The sequence below is a fragment of the Lithobates pipiens genome, unplaced genomic scaffold (assembly GCF_037356315.1).
Source record: "Lithobates pipiens isolate NorthernLeopardFrog02 unplaced genomic scaffold, aLitPip1_a1.2 Scaffold_16, whole genome shotgun sequence".
NCBI lineage: Eukaryota > Metazoa > Chordata > Amphibia > Anura > Ranidae > Lithobates > Lithobates pipiens.
The window spans coordinates 476,317,834-476,328,277 of NW_027507748.1; positions in this window are offsets into that span (position 1 = coordinate 476,317,834).

A 10,444-nucleotide genomic window follows, 5' to 3' on the forward strand; every position below is an offset into this window, starting at 1 on the left:
TGTACAAAGGACTGCAGGTGCTACAAAGGTATTATGACCTTACTGTGGCGTTCCACTGACATATTAAAAAAAAATCTAAAGGCATTTGTTAAGACGATCTTAATGTAATGCTGCAATCGCTATTCTTACTAATAGCGCCGCTATATTTTATAATTTTTTTTAAACTAACCTTATATTTCCCTGTCTTCCGCGGTTCCATGTTGCTTGTGGGTATATGAAGCCCAGAAGTATAAACTTCTGGGTTTCGGTGTTGCTAAATAACCAGCATGCACTGCCCATTCTCATATTTTATTATTTTTTTTAAACTAACCTTATATTTCCCTGTCTTCCACGGTTCCATGTTGCTTGTGGGTATACGAAGCCCAGAAGTATAAACTTCTGGGTTTCGGTGTTGCTAAATAACCAGAATGCACTGCCCATTCTCACGCATGCGCAGTAAGCTCATTTAGAAGCGCAGGAAACTTCTCAGGTTGCCATCACAATGGGTGGCGGAAATGCCCGCCCTGTTGTGATGGCAACCATGATACGCCTATCAAATACCAGGATTGTAGCCCTCTGCGCTGCCCAATGACTCCTGGGAAATTATGACACACATCTCCCAGGAGCATTAGTGAACACAGGCGCCGAGGGAAGTGACGTGAGGTGCCGTGGAGAGGAAGGGGGCAGATTACAAGAGACCCCATAGCAACAACCCTGTCAGAAAATGTTTTTTCTGATGTTTTTTCCAGTTAATAAATGTAAAGTTAATTTTGTGGGTGGAACTCCACTTTAACTGCTAGATGTATGAAAGTTCAGAGTGCTGTCCTAAACTTGCAATTTCTAAGTGATACCGTGTTTCCCCGATAGTAAGACACCCCCGATTGTAAGACGTATTGGGAGTTTCAGAGGGGTCGGCTAATATAAGCCGTACCCCGAAAGTAAGACATATGTCTTACTTTCGGGAAAACACGGGGGTATTGCCGCCTCCAGTGGCGTACTAAGAGTGGGGCGGGGGGTGCGGGCCGCACCGGGTGCCACACCCTGGGGGGGGTGCCAGGCCAGCGCCCTCCCCCACCGACTGAAGAGACAGCGCCGTTCTGATCAGTCTCGGACAGCGGCTGTCACTCACAGCCGAGCAGAGTGAAGCCGCCTCCCCCTCCTCTTGTATGGCTACACAGTGCTGTCCATGAAGGAGAAGGAGGGGGAGGCGGCTTCACTGAAGCCGCCTCCCCTTCCTCCTCCTCCTCCATACACAGCACTGTGTAGCCATACAAGAGGAGGGGGAGGTGGCTTCACTCTGCTCGGCTGTGAGTGACAGCCGCTGCCCGAGACTGATCAGAACGGCGCGACGCAACCACAGAGAAGGGGATTATTGCGCCAGGTCCCGGATCACTGCCGACAGGTGTCACTGGCTCTGTGTCCTCCCGGTACAGGTCAGTGCTGGTCATACAGAGAGAGACCAAGGAGGGGGAGGGGGGGTGTGAAGAGATTCTCTGCAGCTCTTATTATCTAACCGCAAGATGCAGCTGAGGAGGACTACAAGTCCCAACATACCGGGCTGTGTGGGCTTACAGTTCTCCTCTGCTGAGCATAGCAGCTTTGTATGCTTGGACTTGTAGTCCTCCATAGTGCAGCCTTGCATGCTGGGACTTGTAGGCCTCCTCTGTAGTACAGTGCAGCCTTGCATGCTGGGACTTGTAGTCCTCTGTAATGCAGTGCAGCCTTGCTTGCTGGGACTTGTAGTCCTCTTCTGTAGCGCAGTGCAGCTCTGCATGCTGGGATTTTTTTCCAATATAAGACATACCCCGAAAGTAAGACATAGTGGGGCTTTTGGGGATAAAAAGAAAGTAAGACACTGTCTTACTTTCGGGGAAACACGGTATATACATAGAATCACTATACATAATCACAATAAAGCGCTCATATGCAAAGAAAGTACTCTTTTATATAGTCTCATTTTTAAAGTGATGGTGTGCAAACCACTTAACTCCTCTACATGCAGCAAAATCTGTGCTCCTCTCAAATGATGCCGCATTCACCAAAACCTGTGGTCCAAGCGAATGATTGATAGCAGCTTGGAGCTTATGCTTCCGCTGCTCAACTAGAAGTAAAAAGTAAAAAATGTGTTTCTACAGTGAAACAAATTAAAAACTATATTTGCCAATGCTACATTGCCCAGATAGACTGCAATTATTAAAAACAAAAAAAACTGTACTTTAAGCTATAACTAAAAACAAGACTTTTTTTTAGTTTTGGAAAGAGTGGAGATGGATTAGAACAACTGTCAGTTTAATCGCTGTCTATGTCCCCATTAGGGAAATTCATCTCTATTTGTCCTGTTTACCATTATCATTGAAAATAAAAGTAAAAGAAAATCCCAAATCCCAGAAAAGTAATAGAGGGGAAATCTTCCAACAACGACACTAGTTCTGGTGACCTGGAGGTTCCCACAGAATTCCCTTCATTTGCAGGGATTTCCTCTCACTTCCTGTTTGGCTATGGGACAGGAAGTGAAGGGAAATCTCCGAAATGGGACGCAGATGGCAAAAAAAAAATCCAACAGAGGTTATAACTCTCCCTCTCTCTACCCAAAATGGAAAAAAAAATTTTTTTTGGTATAATTCTACTTTAACTTCGTTACTCAAAAATGTGTTTACTGGGTCTCATCCATAAAACATAAGAGTTTCAAAAGTAGCAAACCCTTCTTACACTATCAACCGTTTCATACATTTAATAATCCAAGTGTATTGCCTTTAACGTATACTGCATGAAATGTCATTGTTTTTATTTTTAGGATAGAGTAAGGAAGAACTAAAACCCCCATCATATATATTATTATATATTTTTTGCTATTTGTTGTCATATTGAGAAATTTCCCTTCACTTCCTATAGCAGAGATATAGCAGAAAGTAGAGAAGGAATCTCACTAGCACACACACATATATATATATATATATATATATATATATATATATATATATACCGTAGGTATAGAAAATAATCACCCCCTTTAAAATAATCACATTTTGTTACTTTGCAGCCTGAAATGAAGACAGTTTTTTTTTTTATCCAGCTGTATTAACTCCACTTCAACTTATAACATCCAAGTGAAAGATATAACACTTACATGTCCAAAAAAGATTTTAATAATTCAAAAACAGAATCACTGAGTTGGAGAAAGGATCACCCCCCCCCCCTCGTAAAAATTGTAAACTCAATCAGGTGTAGCTAATCACTAATTATTAATGGCACACACTGGAGCTAAAGGAAGAAGCTGTAGGCCCCTCATGTAGTTTTATGTATACTTACTGGGAAACCAGATTTAATGAAAAATATATGGAAATGATGGAAGTAAATTTTGAGTCACAAGAGTAAGACACTCTCTAAGCCCTTGTACACACGATCGGAGATTCCAACGACCAAATCCGTCGGAGTTATTCCGACGGATTAATTCCAGACGAGGTCCGGAAGTGATGTTGCATACACACGGTCAGACCAAGTTGTCGGAATTTCCGGTTGCCATGAATGCGGTGACGTAAGCCTCGTACGGCGGGCCTAGAAAAGGGAAGTTCAGCACCACGTCCGGCACCCTTTGGGCTCCTTCTGCTGATCTCTTGTGTATCGCGTGTTAGTAGAAGTTTGGTGAGAGACGATTTGCGCATTTCAGATTAGTGATTCAGATCGCTGCTGCTCTTCAGTTTCTGCTTGTCTTTGCATATCTGATAATCAGTGCGTGCAGTCAGTAAGTATTTGTTTCTCATTGTGGACTATATCTTGGTATAGTACACTTTGATTTGCATTTCTTATTGTCTGCTTGCTTCTGCTATTCAGTTCGTTCTTTCAGGCATTGCTGTTTATCGGTGCTTTCTGTTGTCCGTTCTGACCAGCCGACCGTTTTGAAACCATGTTTCGTCTACGTACTCGTCGTAGAGTTTGTGCTGTGCAGGGGCTTCGTGTTGGGGTTCTTACTTTGACACAAGCCCGGTCCATGAACAGGGAGGGGAGGCATTTGTGGACCAAGAATTGGTTGCGCCAGCGTGACCAGTTCTCGCACATGCCTTTGCTCCTTGAGATCCGCGAGAATAATCCTGATGATTTCAGGAATTATCTCCGGATGACGGACCCCGTTTTTCAACGTCTGCTGGCTTTGCTGACCCCTTATGTCAGCAGGCAGGATACCTGCATGCGGCAAGCCATCACTCCGGAGCAGAGGCTCATCGCCACTTTGCGCTACTTGGCGACAGGGAGAAGCCTTCAGGACCTCAAGTTCTCTACAGGCATCTCCCCCCAGGCTCTGGGGATCATTATTCTAGAGACCTGTTCTGCCATCATTCAGGTCCTGCAGAAGGACTATATGAAGGTAAGTTTTCTCCTTTAACCTCCCTGGCGGTACGATTATTTCAGATTTTAGGTGCTAAAAGCGGTACCATTATTTTGCATGAAAATTTGGCGTTTTATATTGTAGTCCTGCAATTCTTAGGAATAACTCTCTTAAATCTGTCCAAACCAGAGTCTAGCAGACATCCCGGGTATGATAAAGTTTGAAAAATTTAATCATAAATTATATTATAATAAATAATTATAAATAATTGTACCAAATAATAATATAACAATAATAAAAATTATTCAATAATGTAATCAAATCAAAAACACTGAAATTTGCTCAGTTGCAGAATTGTCACTGTCATTACTTTTCAGTATTTGATGACGGATCTCCCCACAAATCGCTATCGCTCAATTCTGCGAGTGATTCTAATTTATTATCGCTGTTTTCTAGCTGGTCTAAAATCATTTTTGATGTCCAGTGACAGTTTTGGTTGCTATGGGCAATCTCCAGTTTCCAGGCATAAAGAACAGTTTTTATTATATAAAACTGCATGCAGGACACTGGGCAGACCACTAGGGACAACGGGGATGTGAAATATTTACATACAGCAATGTAATCTATAAGATTACATTATACTGTATGTTTACTGTTTGTTTCACTTTTTGAATTTGGCGCCGATCTCCGTGCCCGTGCGTCGCAACGCTCGCAGGGCACGGAGATCGGCGATGTAATGCATCGAGCGAGACACGGCTCGCTCGTACAGCGGGGAGACAACGCTGGATCCGAGGGAGAAGGTAAGTAAATCTCCTCCTGGATCCAGCGATGCAGTCCCGAGTCTGACTCGGGGATACCGCTCTTGGTATAAAAATCCACCCCGAGTTAGACTCGGGAATACCGTCAGGGGGGTTAACATCACTTTCTATGTATTTCATGATTGCTAATGTCTTGCATTTCTTTCCTCATTCCCTAATTACCATCATTGCAATATGCTCCAATTCATATACTCTGCCCCTTTGTCCTCATGCATATTTGCCTCACTAACTTCCCCACCATAGTCTTCTTGGCCCATAAAACTATAGTCTAGTCACTTACCAATGTCTTTTGTCAGCTCCATAGTATTGCTTTCCCCTAAACACCCCCTAAAATGTCTACAAATGTTATGTGTGTTCTTCAATTCATGCAGAGTGACATTTTTTTTTTTGGGTTGTGCCAAACTCATTAGGAACCCCCCTCCCCCCAACTGCTAGCTCAGCTGATAGCAATCCTCTGCTGACTTTACCAAACCCAATACACACTATATCTACCTTTTTATGCTTACATTTATGGATGAATTCACCAAAGCATGTAGTGCAAGGGCCTGCCTCAATACTTTCAAATGCTATATTTTTTCCCCCCATTATTATCTTGATATGTAATATCAGAATGTCAAAATGTGCTTCCATTTTGGTTTCTTTTTGGTATTATGGCACTTCTTACCTGTCCGGTGGGCTGTCAATAGTGTAAGTAAGGAGGGGCTTCCCAAAGTATCACACATTATTTAGGCATTCACCTCTCAATCAAGTGGAGAGGGTTACCTGTCCAAAACATCCTCCCCTCATTTTTTAGCAAGGGCCCATAAGATGGGGGGTATGGGGGGGGGGGTGATTACTCTGATAAGGGGACCTTATACTTTAGGCTTTAAATACTCAGTTCCCAAAATGTTATACTAATTTTGGCCAAAAATGTTTGTGTCTAATCTGCTTGCAATGTTGATTTTTAAAATTACAAATTTTTGGTCTTGTTTCACTCACAGTGTCCTTCAACGCCACAGGAATGGCAGACTGTGGCCTCCCACTTTGCCAGTCGTTGGGACTTTCCCAATTGTGGAGGAGCAATTGATGGGAAGCACATCCGCATTGTCCCACCACCCAACTCGGGGATGTACTATTATAATTATAAGGGGTTTCATAGTATCTTGATGTTGGCGGTGGTGTCTGCAACCTATGAGTTTTTGTATGTGGACGTGGGGCAAAATGGACGGTTGTCGGATGGTGGAGTGTTCTCCCGGACGGAGTTCTACTGGCGTCTCCAGAGTGGCAGTCTGGGCTTGCCACCCCCAGAGGAGAATCAGGAAGGACTCCTGTTCATCTTCGTCGCGGATGAGGCGTTTGCCCTGGCGAACCATCTGATGCGGCCTTTCCCGATGAGGGCCCTCATCCCAGACCAGAGGATTTTTAATTTCCGCCTGTCCAGAGCCCGAAGAGTGGTGGAGAACACCTTTGGAATACTGGCCAGCCAGTTCCACCTTTTTTTAATGCCTATCCACATGGCGGAATACAAACTCAATCACATAGTGCTGGCCTGCTGTGTTCTTCACAATTTTCTAAAAAGACTTTCTGCAAACTATGCGGTCTCTGTTGTCCAACAAGAAGCAGACTGGCTGGAAAATGATAACCTCACGGGCCTTGAACCTGCTCATCCTGGCTTGCCCCCCCAAAGTGCCCGTGAGGTTAGAACCCAATACATGGACTACTTTGTGGGTAGGGGGGCCATTGATATGCCAGACAATGTCTGAGCGGCATTTTCAGAATACATTTTTCTTTGAAACTCCTTCATTTACTGCTTGGTTTGCTTTTAGGTGTCTCCTATGTAAATTTATGTATTTTCTTGTTGTGCCTTTTCACCAACAGTGCAAACCCAAGTTCTTAGCGAGATGAGGGGACAGTCTCTTCTTCAGATAAGCTTATTATGTTGTGGGTCTGCTACACACACACCTTGTTTTTGGTAACTAATGTATGTAGTGCATTACTGACCAAAATCGTGCTAATTTTCAGCACCATGGCAGGAAAATGGCATGATTGTCCAAATTAACACATCACTGTGGGTGTTTTTTACTAAAGGCACATCCACTATGCACTACAAGTGCACTGCAAAAGTACACCTGAAACTGCACTTGGAGTGCAAAGTGGAGTTACCTTTAGTAAATAACACCCATTCTCACCGCAAACAAAAATTTTACTCCAAATACATCTTTGGCGCAATGAAAAAGGAAGCCACACATTGTTGATAATTTAACTTTTTAATCCAAGCACATTCACATGTGCGTTTAGAAAAGGGTTTTACAACAAACCAACAAATTGTGTGTATCAAAAACAGTCTTTCAGGTAATTCTTTTTACGCATGCGCACTGTATATAAAACGCAACACGCGTGTGTCGTCCATACGATCTGGGAACAGAGTGAGGAGCTGACGCGACGATCGTGCAAACAAAGGTAAAATTTTGAACTTGGTACATCACTAGACTAGACTGCTTTTATCTAGGCCGATGTTGGGACAAGATTAGGAGGGTTTTTGTCTTGTGCTGTGTCTTGCAGAGAAGATGGATCCATTCCAAAACCCCGATTTTATGGGTTTATTCCTAGAACTGTACAGGGAGATGCCCTGCCTGTGGCAGATCAACAACCAGTTTTATTACGACATAAGAAAGAGGAACGCAGCGCTGGAGAAACTTCTTTCTTTGGTGCGGATCATGGTCCCCACGGCAGACATGGCCTATGTGACTAGGAAAATTGGTGTAATGAAGAGTATATATCTCAAGGAGAGAAAGAAGCACCTGGAGTCCTTGAGATCAGGAGATCCAGATGCTGTTTATTACCCCAGGATGGTTTACTTCCAGAGGCTGCATTTTCTGGTAGACCAGGGGGTACCCAGGCCACCACTCTCCAGTCTTCCTTCAAGGCTTCCTTCACCCCCAGGTGAGGCTTCCAACATCCAACCTGAGCCTTCCAGGCAGCAACATGTGGTGGGGCCCAGCTTGAGACAGGTAGTGCATTGTTGAACATATTTCTTGTGTTACATTTAATGATGTTACCTAGATGTTATTATTGATCAGTAAGTTGTGATTTAACAAAGTGGTTTACATATCAATAGACAGTAGTGACCAAAAATGATTGGGACGAGAATGAAAAGTGCTGCGCTCAGAATGATAGTCTGTTCTATTTGTTAACATTCAATTTGAAAAAGTCATGAGCTAAAAATGGTGTGATTGATGAGCAAAAAAACTAAAACTATGTCCCATTTTCATACACAGGAAGACCTCAGTCGGGGGGAGGCTGTGGCAAGTGGCATCCAGGAGGTCGATCAACGCCCTCCTTCTCCTGCCACAACTACAGGAGCCCAACCAGAGCCTCGAAGGATGCCTGGCGGGAAGTGCCTAAGGAAGACGAGAGAGTGATGGCCTGGGTTCAGTCTGGTCTGCCAGAAGATGCAGCCTCTTGAAGAACCACATCCTGGGGACATAGATGGCATCTGATTTTCCTGATCTCTAGGACTTCTGGACCAGACTTCTCTCCCTGAGATATGTACTCCTCAGGCTACCAATTTTTCTTATTCTAATTTGTTCATGTCTGCCCAGGGGGCCAAAGGCTGCACCAAAGTAACAAGTTTCTCCAGCGCTGCCTTCCTCTTTTTATTTTATTGAGACCTAAATAAAGGGTTTTTTTGGTTTGAAGAAATACTTGCATATGTGTTTTCCTTCCAAAAGGCCAGTTTATTTGTGAGCAGGCAGGTACATTTAAAAAAAAAAAAGTGAAATGAATAACTATAAGTGGTACCAACACTAAACAACCTCCTGTAGATTAAAAAAGAAAATATAAAAAATATAATAATGTTGTTGTGGTAAGTTTACACACAAAACACACCCCAAAAAATGGAAAGATAAGCAAACTGTCAAAAAAGGAGATGTTTATGAAAAAAAAATGCAGCCAAAAAAGAATAAACAAAATATAAAATTGTGTAGATGTGATGAATTCAAAAATTGTATTGCCGAAATGAGTAAAAAAGAGTCAGGAAATACGTTCGGGAGAAGTGTGTGTGACTAAGAGCATATAAAGAAGTTCCTTCTTGCAGCATTGTAAAGAACAAGAGAATGCGCTTCATGAAAGAATTTTTAACATTGCAGCGTGACGAATGTGCTATATCGATTATGAGCAGTAGTTTTACCTGAGCGAGCGTTTCCGTGTCGGAATTTGATTGTGAGCATGCGTGGCACCTTGTCCGTCGGAGTAGGCTACACATGATCGGAGTATGTCTGATTGGAGCATTTTGTCGGAAAATATTTCCCGGCAAGTTGGAAAAGTTGGTCCGATGGATATTCCGACGGAAATAGTCCGATGCAGACCACACACAGTCGGAATATCCGACAAAACGCTCCGATCGGACACATTCCGAGGGAATCTGCGACCGTGTGTACAAGGGCTAAGACAAATAAAAAAAGAATGGTTTAGTGATTGACTTACACTAGGTTTTATGTATACATATAAATACTATAGAGTGATTTTCCTGTATTATATGTCATGCTAACCCTGTGTTAGGCTTATTGTTCTGTATAATTCTCAATATGATTAACAATAATCCAAAATGTAGAATACTGTATACAGTATGTGTATTTACAAAAATTACATTATTACACAATTACACAAAATCCCCAAACATATTCTTCTTATTTACTTGCCACAGTGTTATAGCATACTAATAAGACTGATAGATGAAACGGTTGTGTTCTAACATTCCCACACAGAGGCTAGGAGATGCTGACTTTGCAGTAAGACAGCATACATGAAATGACAGTGATGGTCAATGTGGCCTCCACTAGGCCCTGCAGATGATTTTCACAGCTGGCTCCATATATTCTTGTCAGATAAATGGATGTCATCAGCAGAATGTATGAATCTAAAGCAGATGTGTGCCTCCAACAGTTTGCATTGTTTGGATGGCAGCCTCAATGTGAAAGATTAACCACAAGTTAAGGGAATTAATTGCACATAACAACCCATAGGAAATGCAAAAATCAAACAAGGATCTATTCACTGTTATAAGTTAATCAATGTCTTATTCAAATCTGCTGGTAGCATATAAGCATTAATTGTTCTGTGATCTTCTCTAAATAAAATGATTCAACTAAAATGAGCACTGTTGCCTTGATTCGCTGGACAATGCTAGATAAAGCAATGATATGAGCCCATTGATTATCTTTGATTCATAATTGTCATGCATTTTGTGTAGGTAATGACCCAAGAAGGGATTAAACTCATTTTAATAGAATACAGGCAAAAAAGAAATGCAAGCAATTGACATTATATAGTCTGTCCATGAAACTGA